The sequence below is a fragment of the Sciurus vulgaris genome (genome assembly GCF_902686455.1).
Source record: "Sciurus vulgaris genome assembly, contig: HiC_scaffold_233_arrow_ctg1, whole genome shotgun sequence".
NCBI lineage: Eukaryota > Metazoa > Chordata > Mammalia > Rodentia > Sciuridae > Sciurus > Sciurus vulgaris.
Window position 1 is genome coordinate 708,347 of NW_027632824.1, and position 9,233 is coordinate 717,579.

Consider the following 9,233-nt stretch of genomic DNA (forward strand, 5'->3'; position numbering starts at 1 on the left):
AAACATAATGAGAAGCTACTTTAAAAATATATACTCCAAAAAATAGGAAATATAGAAGATATTGACAAACTTCTAGAGACATGATCCTCCAAAACTAAACCTGCAGGACATACATAATTTAAACAGGTCAATTTCAAGCAATGAATGAAATAGAAGTCATCCAAACTCTATGAACCAGGAAAAGCCCAGTACCAGATTTATTCTCAGTCCAGTTCTACAAGACCTTCAAACAAGAACTCATGCCAATACTCCTTAAAGTATTCCAGGAAATATGAAAGGATGAAACCTTTCCAAACTTATTCTATGAAGCAGTATCACTCTGATACCAAAACAAGACAACGACTCATCGAGCAAAGAAAATTTTAGTCTGATATGTCTGATGAATATAGATGCAAAAATCCTTAACAAAATTTTAGCAAATCACATATAGAAACATATGAAGAAGATAGTGCACCACGATCAAGTGGGGTTTATTTCAGGGATGCAAGGATGGTTCAACATCTGGAAATCAATAAATGTAATTCATCACTTCAATAGACTTAAGGTAAAGAGTCATATATTTATTTCAATAGATGCACAGTAAGTTTTTGACAAAACACAGCACCCCCTCATACTCAAAGCAATAAGAAACATAGGGACAGTAGGAACATACTTCAACAATGTAAAGACTACTTATGCTAAGCCCACAGCCAACATCATTCTTGATGGAGAAAAACTGAAACATTCCCTTTAAAAGCTGGAACAGGACAGGGATGCCCTCTTTCACTACTTCTGTTCAACATCATCCTTGAAATACTAGCTGGAGCAATTAGACAGACCAAAGAAATTAAATGGATTCAAATAGGAAAAGAAGAACTAAAAGTGTCACTAATTGTCAATGATAAGATTCTATATTTAGAGGATCAAAAAAACTCCACCAGAAAACTTCTAGACCTAATAAATGAATTCACCAAAATAGCAGAATAGAAAATCAACATGCATAAATCTAAAGCATTTTAATTCATAAACAATGTAATATCTAGAAGGGAAATAACTGTTCACAATAGTCTCAAAAAATAAAATACTTAGGAATCAATCCAATCAAAGAGTTAGAAGACCTCTACAATGAAATTGACATTAAACAAAGAAATGGCAGAAGATCTTAAAAGATGGAAAGATCTCCTATACTCCTGGATAGTACAAATTAATATTATCAAAATGGCCATACTTCCATAAGTGTTATACATATTTAACATAATTCCAATTAAAATCTCAATGATGTTTACCACAGAAATAGAGAAAGTAATCATGAAATTCATGTGGAAGAACAAAAGACCCAGAATACAAAAAACAATCATTTACAGGAAGAGTGATGCATGAGATATCACAATACCAGACCTCAACCTGTAATATAGAGGAAGAATAACAAAAACAGCATGGTATTGGCACCAAAATAGGAAGTCCAATGGTAAAGAGGATAGAAGACACAGAGACATAACCACATAAGTACAGTTATCTCATACTAGACAAAGTTGCCAAAATCTTACAATGGAGAAAAGATAGTCTATTAAACAAATGGTGCTGGCAAAACTGGAAATCCATATGCAGTAAAATGAAATTAAAACCTTATCTCTCACCCTGTACAAAACTCAACTCAAAATGGACCTAGGATCTAAGAACTAGTCCTGAATACCCTTCACCAAATAGAAGAAAATTTGGCCCAAATCTCCATCATGGTGACTTAGGACCAAATTTCCTCAACAAGACACACATAGTGCAAGAAATAAAAGCAAGAATCAATAAATGGGATAGATTCAAACTAAAAAGCTTTTTTCTCAGCAAAGGAAACAATCAATAATGTTAAAAGAAAGGCTATAGAGTGGGAGGAAATCTTTTCCATACATACTTCAGACAGAGCACTAATCTCCACAGTATATAAAGAATTTTAAAAACTTTACACCAAAAATACAAATAAACAAATCAATACATGGGCTAAGGAACTGGGCAGAGATTTCACAGAAGAAGATATACAGGTGATCAACAAATATATGAAAAAGTGCTCATCATTCCTAGTAATTAGAGAAACACAAATTAAAATGATCCTGAGTTCATCGAACTCCAATTAGAATGGCTAATATTAATAACAAAAGAAATAATAATTGTTGCCATGGATGTGGCAAAAAAGGCACAATCATACATTGCTGGTAGAGTTACAAATTGGTGCAGCCACACTGACAAGCAATATGGACATTCCTCAGAAAACTTGGAGTGGTCCTTCCACTTGACCCAGCTATTCCACTCCTCAGTTTATACCCAAAATACTTAAAATCAGCTTACTACACTGATGCAGTAACATTAATGTTCATAGAAGTTCAAGTCACAATAGGTTGTGAAACCAACTGAGATGACCTTCAATAGATGAAAGGAAAAAGAAACTGTGGTATATACACAATGGAATATTACTCTGACATAAAGAAGAGTAAAATTCTGGCACTTTCTGGTAAATGGATAAAGTTGGAAATTATCATGCTAAGTAAAATAGGCCAAGCTCAAAAAACCAAAGGTCAAATGTTTTCTCTGATAAGTCAATGAGCATATATAATGAGGGGGGATGGTGGAGGAAAGAGAAGAATGAAGGAACTTTGTATGGTGTAGAGGAAAATGGGGCAGGAGGGTGTGGGTTAAGAAACTATAGTAGAATGAGACAGTATTACCCTGTGTATATGTATTATTATGTGAATTGTGTGAATCTACATTGTGTACAACCATAGAAATGAAAAGTTGTACCCCATTTGTCTACAATGAATCAAAGTACAGGGAATTGTCAGATAAAATTGCACAACCATGAATCAGAGATTACTGAAATGAAGAAACTGATTCAATAGTTTTGAGATGGAGTTGAGTTTTCTGAAAATGTAACAATTTCTTTAGCTATTCAAAGACCACAGTGGGATTAGAGAAACTTGAAAGGCAATGAGATTGACCACATAAAGGAAACATTTACTAGTGAATTTGAGTTCAAATATTTTATGGTATTTATGCATGTTATTAAAACATCAAATAGCAACAACAATCCCATTTGAATATTTGTTTTCAAATTAAAATTATTTTAATATATAAAATTAAAACTATACATATTTATGCACTAAAGTTTTGATATATGTATATATTATATAATGTTTATAACAGGATAAACAACTAGTTTTTCAAACAATTGTCATTTTTATTTAAATTTATTGGTTCTTTTTAGTTCTACATGACAGTAGAATGCATTTTCATGAAGTTATACAAGTATGGGATATATTCTATTCTACTTAGAATGACAATTATCTTGTGGGTGGGCATGATGGTGGAACTCACTTAAGTATTTTGACATGTATACATAGGAAAATTATGTTAGATGTATTCTACTGTCTTTCCAATTTCTATCCTCCTCCCTTCTTTTTATCACCATTGTCTAATCTTATGAACTTTTCTTACCCTCCCCACTTTTTGTGGTTTATATTTAACATATCAGCCAAAAAATAAACCTTTGAATTTGAGAATGGATTTATTTCACTTAGCATAATATTCTTTAGATCCATCCATTTATTTGTAAAAGTCATGGAGTCATTCTTCTTTATGGCTGCATTAACAATGCATTGGGTATATATGCCCCAATTTCTTTATCCATTCATTTGTTGAAGAGCACCTATGTTGCTTTCATAACTTAGCTATTTTAAATTGTGCTGCTATAAATATTAATGTGGCTGTGTCACTGTAGTATTCTGAATTTAACGTACTATGGGTATATGTTAAGGAGTGGGTTCTCTTATTTTAATGGTGGATACATTTCTTCAAGAATATTCATATTCCTTCCCAGAGAGTTTACAAAAATCTGCAGTCCCACTAGTAATGTGTGAACGTTCTGTTTTCTGCACATCCTCATGAACACATATTACTTATATTCTTCATACTTACCATACTGGCCACATTGAGATGTAATCTCCGGGCACTTTTAATTTGTATTTCTCTAATATCTAAAGATGTTGTACATTTTTTGAAATATTTGTCGATTATTTCTCTATTCTTTGTGAAAGTTCTGCTCAGTTCCTTTGTCCTTTATTGACTTTTTTTGTGTGTTTGTGTAAGATTTATGAATTCATTGTACATCCTAGAAATTAACAACATGTACAGGTAGCAAAATTCTTCTCCCATTTTATAGGTTCTGTCTTCATGTTTCTTTTGGTGTAAAGGTATTTAGTTTGGGACAATCTAATTTATTATTGTTATTATTAATATTTTTTAGATCCCTGTCCAGGAAATCAGTTCCTGTACAATGTGTTGGAGATTTGGACCTAACTGCTCTTCTAGTTGGTTCTGTTTCTAGTAAAATTTCTAGGTCTTTGATTTACTTAGTGTTAAGTTTTGTGCAGGGTGAAAAATAGGTATTAACTTTTATTCTATTACATATGGATTTTCAGTTTTCTCAGCATCATTTGTTGAAAAGGATGTCTCTTCTCCAGTGTACACTTTTAACACCTTTGTGTAATATGGGGTAACTATATTTATGTGGAATTTAAATATGCATCTTCAATTCTGTTCCATTTGCTTTCATGCCTATTTAGTTTTTTAACTATAGCTCTGTTAAATGATTTTCATTGTAGAGGTATTTCAAGTCTTTATGAGATTGATTCCTAAGTAGTTTTTTTTTTTTTTTTTTTGAGGCTATTGTGAATGGGTCAGTTCTCCTAATTTCTATAGTAGCTGATTCATTATTGATGTGTAGAAATTCGGTTGACTTATGGATATTCATTTTGTTTGTCATTACTTTGTTGAATTTCTTCATGAGTTCTAGAAAATTACCAGTTGAAGTTTTGGGACTTTTACGTATAGAATCAGGTTGACAGCAAAAACACATAGTTTGAACACTTTTTTCCTACTTATATCACTTTAATTTCTGGCTTTAGATGAATTACTCTTGCCAGGGTTTCAAGGAGTATGCTGAATAAAATTGGTAAATGAGAACATCCTGCTCTTCTTCCTGTTTTTAGTGGGGATGACTTCACTTTCTCCATTTAGAATGATGTTTGCCTTGGTTTTGACCATGGTGGCCTATCACTTTATTTTATTGATTTATTTTTAGTTTTTCTTTTCTTTTTTTCATTTATTTTTATTGTAAACAAATGGGATACATGTTGTTTCTCTGTACATGGAGAAAAGGCATACAATTTGTGCAATCAAACATTTACATAAGGTAAAGTTGTTTTATTCATTCTGTTAGTTTTTCCTTCCACCACCCCTCCCACCACTCTTTTCCCTCTATACAGTCCCTCCTTCCTCCATTCTTGCCCCTTTCCCACAATTATGTGTCATCATCCACTAATGAGCGAGATCATTCGTCCTTTAGTTTTTTGATATTGACTTATCTCACTTAGCATGATATTCTCCAATTTCATCCATTTGCCCACAAATGCCATAATTTAATTATTCTTTATGGTTGATTAATATTCCATTGTATATATATATACCACAGTTTTTTTATCCATTCATCAATTGAAGGGCATCTAGATTGGTTCCACAATCTGGCAATTGTGAATTAAGCAGCTATGAACATTGATGTGGCTACATCTCTGTAGTATGCTGATTTTAAGTCCTTTGGGTATAGGCCAAGGAGTGAGATAGCTGGGTCAAATGGTGGTTCCATTCCAAGCTTTCTGAGGAATCTCCACACTGCTTCTCAGAGTAGTTGCACTAATTTACAACCTTACTAGAAATGTATTACTGTACCTTTTTTGCCACAACCTCGACAACACCTATTATTGCTTGTATTCTTGATAATTGCCATTCTAATTGGGATCAGATGGAATCTTAGGGTAGTTTTGATTTGCATTTCTCTTATTACTAGAGATGCTGAACATTTTTTCATATGTTTGTTGATTGCTTGTACATCTTCTTCTGTGAAGTGTCTGCTCATTTCTTTAGTCCATTTGTTGATTGGGTTATTTGTATTCTTGGTGTAGAGTTTTTTGAGTTCTCTATATATTCTGGAAATTAGTGTTCTAGCTGAAGTGAGAGTGGCAAAGATTTTCTCCCATTCTGTAGGCTCTCTTATCACATTGCTTATAGTTTCCTTTGCTGAAAGTTTTTAGTTTGAATCTATCCCAGTTATTTATTCTTACTTTTGGTTCCTGTGCTATGGGAGTCTTGTTAAGGAAGTCTGATCCTAGGATGACATGCTGAAGATTTGGACCTATTTTTTCTTCTATAAGATGAAGGGTCTCTGGTCTGATTCCAAGGTTCTTGATCCATTTTGAGTTGAGTTTTGTGCAGGGTGAGAGATAGGGGTTTAGTTTCATTCTGCTGCATGTGGATTTCCAGTTTTCCCAGCACCATTTGTTAAGCAGGTTATCTTTTCTCCACTGTATATTTTTGGCACCTTTGTCTATTATGAGAAAATAGTATTTATTTGGGTTTGTGTCCATGTCCTCTATTCTGTACCATTGATCTACATGTCCATTTTGGTACCAATACCATGCCATTTTTGTTACTATTGCTTTGTAGTACAGTTGAAGGTCTGGTATTATGATACCTTCTGCTTCACTTTTCCTACTAAGAATTGCTTTAGCTGTTCTGCATTTCTTATTATTCCAGAAGAATATCATGATTGCTTGCTCTATTTCTCTAAGGTACATCATTGGGATTTTAATCGGAATTGCATTGAATCTATATATCACTTTTGGTATTATGGCCATTTTGACAATATTAATTCGGCCTCTCCAAGAACTTCAGAGATCTTTCCATCTTCTAAGGTTTTCTTTAATGTCTTTCTTTAGTGTTATGTAGTTCACATTGTAGAGGTCTTTCACCTCTTTTGTTAGATTGATTCTCAAGTATTTTACTTTCTTTGAGGCTACTGTCAATGGGGTAGATTTCCTAACTTCTCTTTCTGAAGATTCATCACTTATGTATAAAAATCCATTGGATTTATGAGCACTGATCTTATAACCTGCTACTTTACTGAATTCACTTATGAGTTCTAAAAGTTTGCTGGTGAAATTTGTCACTTCCTCTAAATATATAATCATGTCTTCAGCCAATATGGATAGTTTGAGTTCTTCTTTTCCTATTCATACCCTTTAATTACTTTGGTCTAACTGCTCTGGCTAGTTTCAAGGACAATGTTGAGTAGAAGTGGTGAAATAGGGCATCCCTGCCTTTTTCAAGTTTTTAAGGGGAGTGCTTTCAAATAGATCACAACACAGTAATACTAGGTGATTTGAACAAACTCTCTCACCACTGGACAGATCTTCCAAACAAAAATTGAATAAAGGAAACATAGGTCTCAATAACATCATCAATAATTTAGACTTAATGGACATATATAGAATATACCATCCAACAAAGAGCGGGTACACTTTCTCTAACAGCACATGGATCCTTCTCTAAAATAGACCATATTTTATGCCATAAAGCTAATGTTAGCAAATGCAAGAAGATAGAGATACAACCTTGAATTCTAGTAGATTGTAATGGATTGAAATTAGATATAAATGACAGAAAAAATACAGAAACTACTCCAAAACCTGGAGATTAAATAATATGCTATTGTATATTAAATGAATAACAGAAGACATCAGGAGGAAAATAAAAATAATAATTAGAAGTAAAAAAGAAGAATGATATCATGTTGAAATCTCTGGGACACTATGAAAGCAGTACTTAGAGGAAGATTTATTTCATGGAGCACATTCAATAAAAGAAGAAGAAGAATCAACAAATAAATGACTTAACACTACAGCTTAAAGTCCTAGAAAAAGAAGAACAGAGCAACACCAAAAGTAGTAGAAGAAAGGAAATAGTTAAAATCAGAGCTGAAATCAATGAAATTGAAACAAAGGAAAAAATTGAAAAAATAAACAAAATAAATAGTTGGTTCTTTGAAAAAATAAACAAAATTGATAAACCCTTAACCACTCTAACAAAACAAAGGAGAGAGAAAACTCAAATTACTAAAATTTGGAATGAAGAAGAAAATATCACAACACACACGATTGAAATACAAAACATAATTAGAAGCTTTTTTGAAAATCTATACTCCAACTAAACAGAAAATCTTGAAGACATCAACAGGTTTCTAGAGACATATGAATTAACTAAACTGAACCAGGAAGATATACACAATTTAAAAAAGATCAATTTCAAGTGATGGAATAGAAGTCGTCAAAAGCCTACTGACAAACAAAAGTCCAGGACTAGATGTGTTCTCAGCTGAATTCTACAAAACTTTTAAAGAAGAGCTCATTCCAATAATCCTCAAACTATTCCATAAAAAAGAAGATGAGGGAACCCTCCCAAAATCATTCTATGAAGCCAACAACACCCTGATACCTAAACCAGACAGAGACATCAAGGAAAAAAAATTTCAGACCAATATCCTTAATGAACATCGATGCAAAAATTCTTCACCAAATTTTGGCAAATCACATACAAAAATACATTAAAAATATAGTGGGGTGAAGCTTGGCCCAGGAAGCAGGCCTGGACAGGGGTGGCTACTCAGAGCAGGGCAGGGCACCTAAAGTCTTACCCAGGCAGCCCTGCACCCTCCCGCTGTGGGTTCCTTCCATGGCCAGCTTCTCTGAGTAGGCTGCCAAGTGACAGCCTATTCGCACAGAGGCAGTTACAATCCCTGAAACCAGCAGCGGGCTAGGGGCAGCTTTCTTTGGAAGCACTGCATTATTGAGTTCCTCCAACAATTCAGGCTACTGAAGGCTGGGAGGTGATATACTGGAAATCTATAGGGACACTATAAGCCAATAAAGGAAATCTGCAATATCTCAGAGTCCCACTGATATCTGGCCAATAAGAGAAAACAAGGGAAGAAAATGTCCCAAACAAACCTAGATACTATATCAATAAAACCCAATGACAGCACAGCAGAAGAAATGTCAGAAAGGGAGTTCAGAATGTACATAATTAAAACAATCAGGAAAGCGAATGTGGAGATGAAAGAGCAAATGCAGGCATTGAAGGAGGAGATGAAAAAGCAAATGCACGCATTAAATGATCACACCAATCAACAGTTAAAAGAGCAAATACAGGCGGCAAAATATCATTTCAGTAAAGAGTTAGGGATACTAAAAAACAAACAAACAGAAATCCTTGAAATGAAGAAAACAATAAACCAAGTTAAAATCTCCATAGAAAGCATAATCAATAGGATAGAACACCTGGAAAACACAACCTCAGGCAATGAAGACAAAATATTTAAC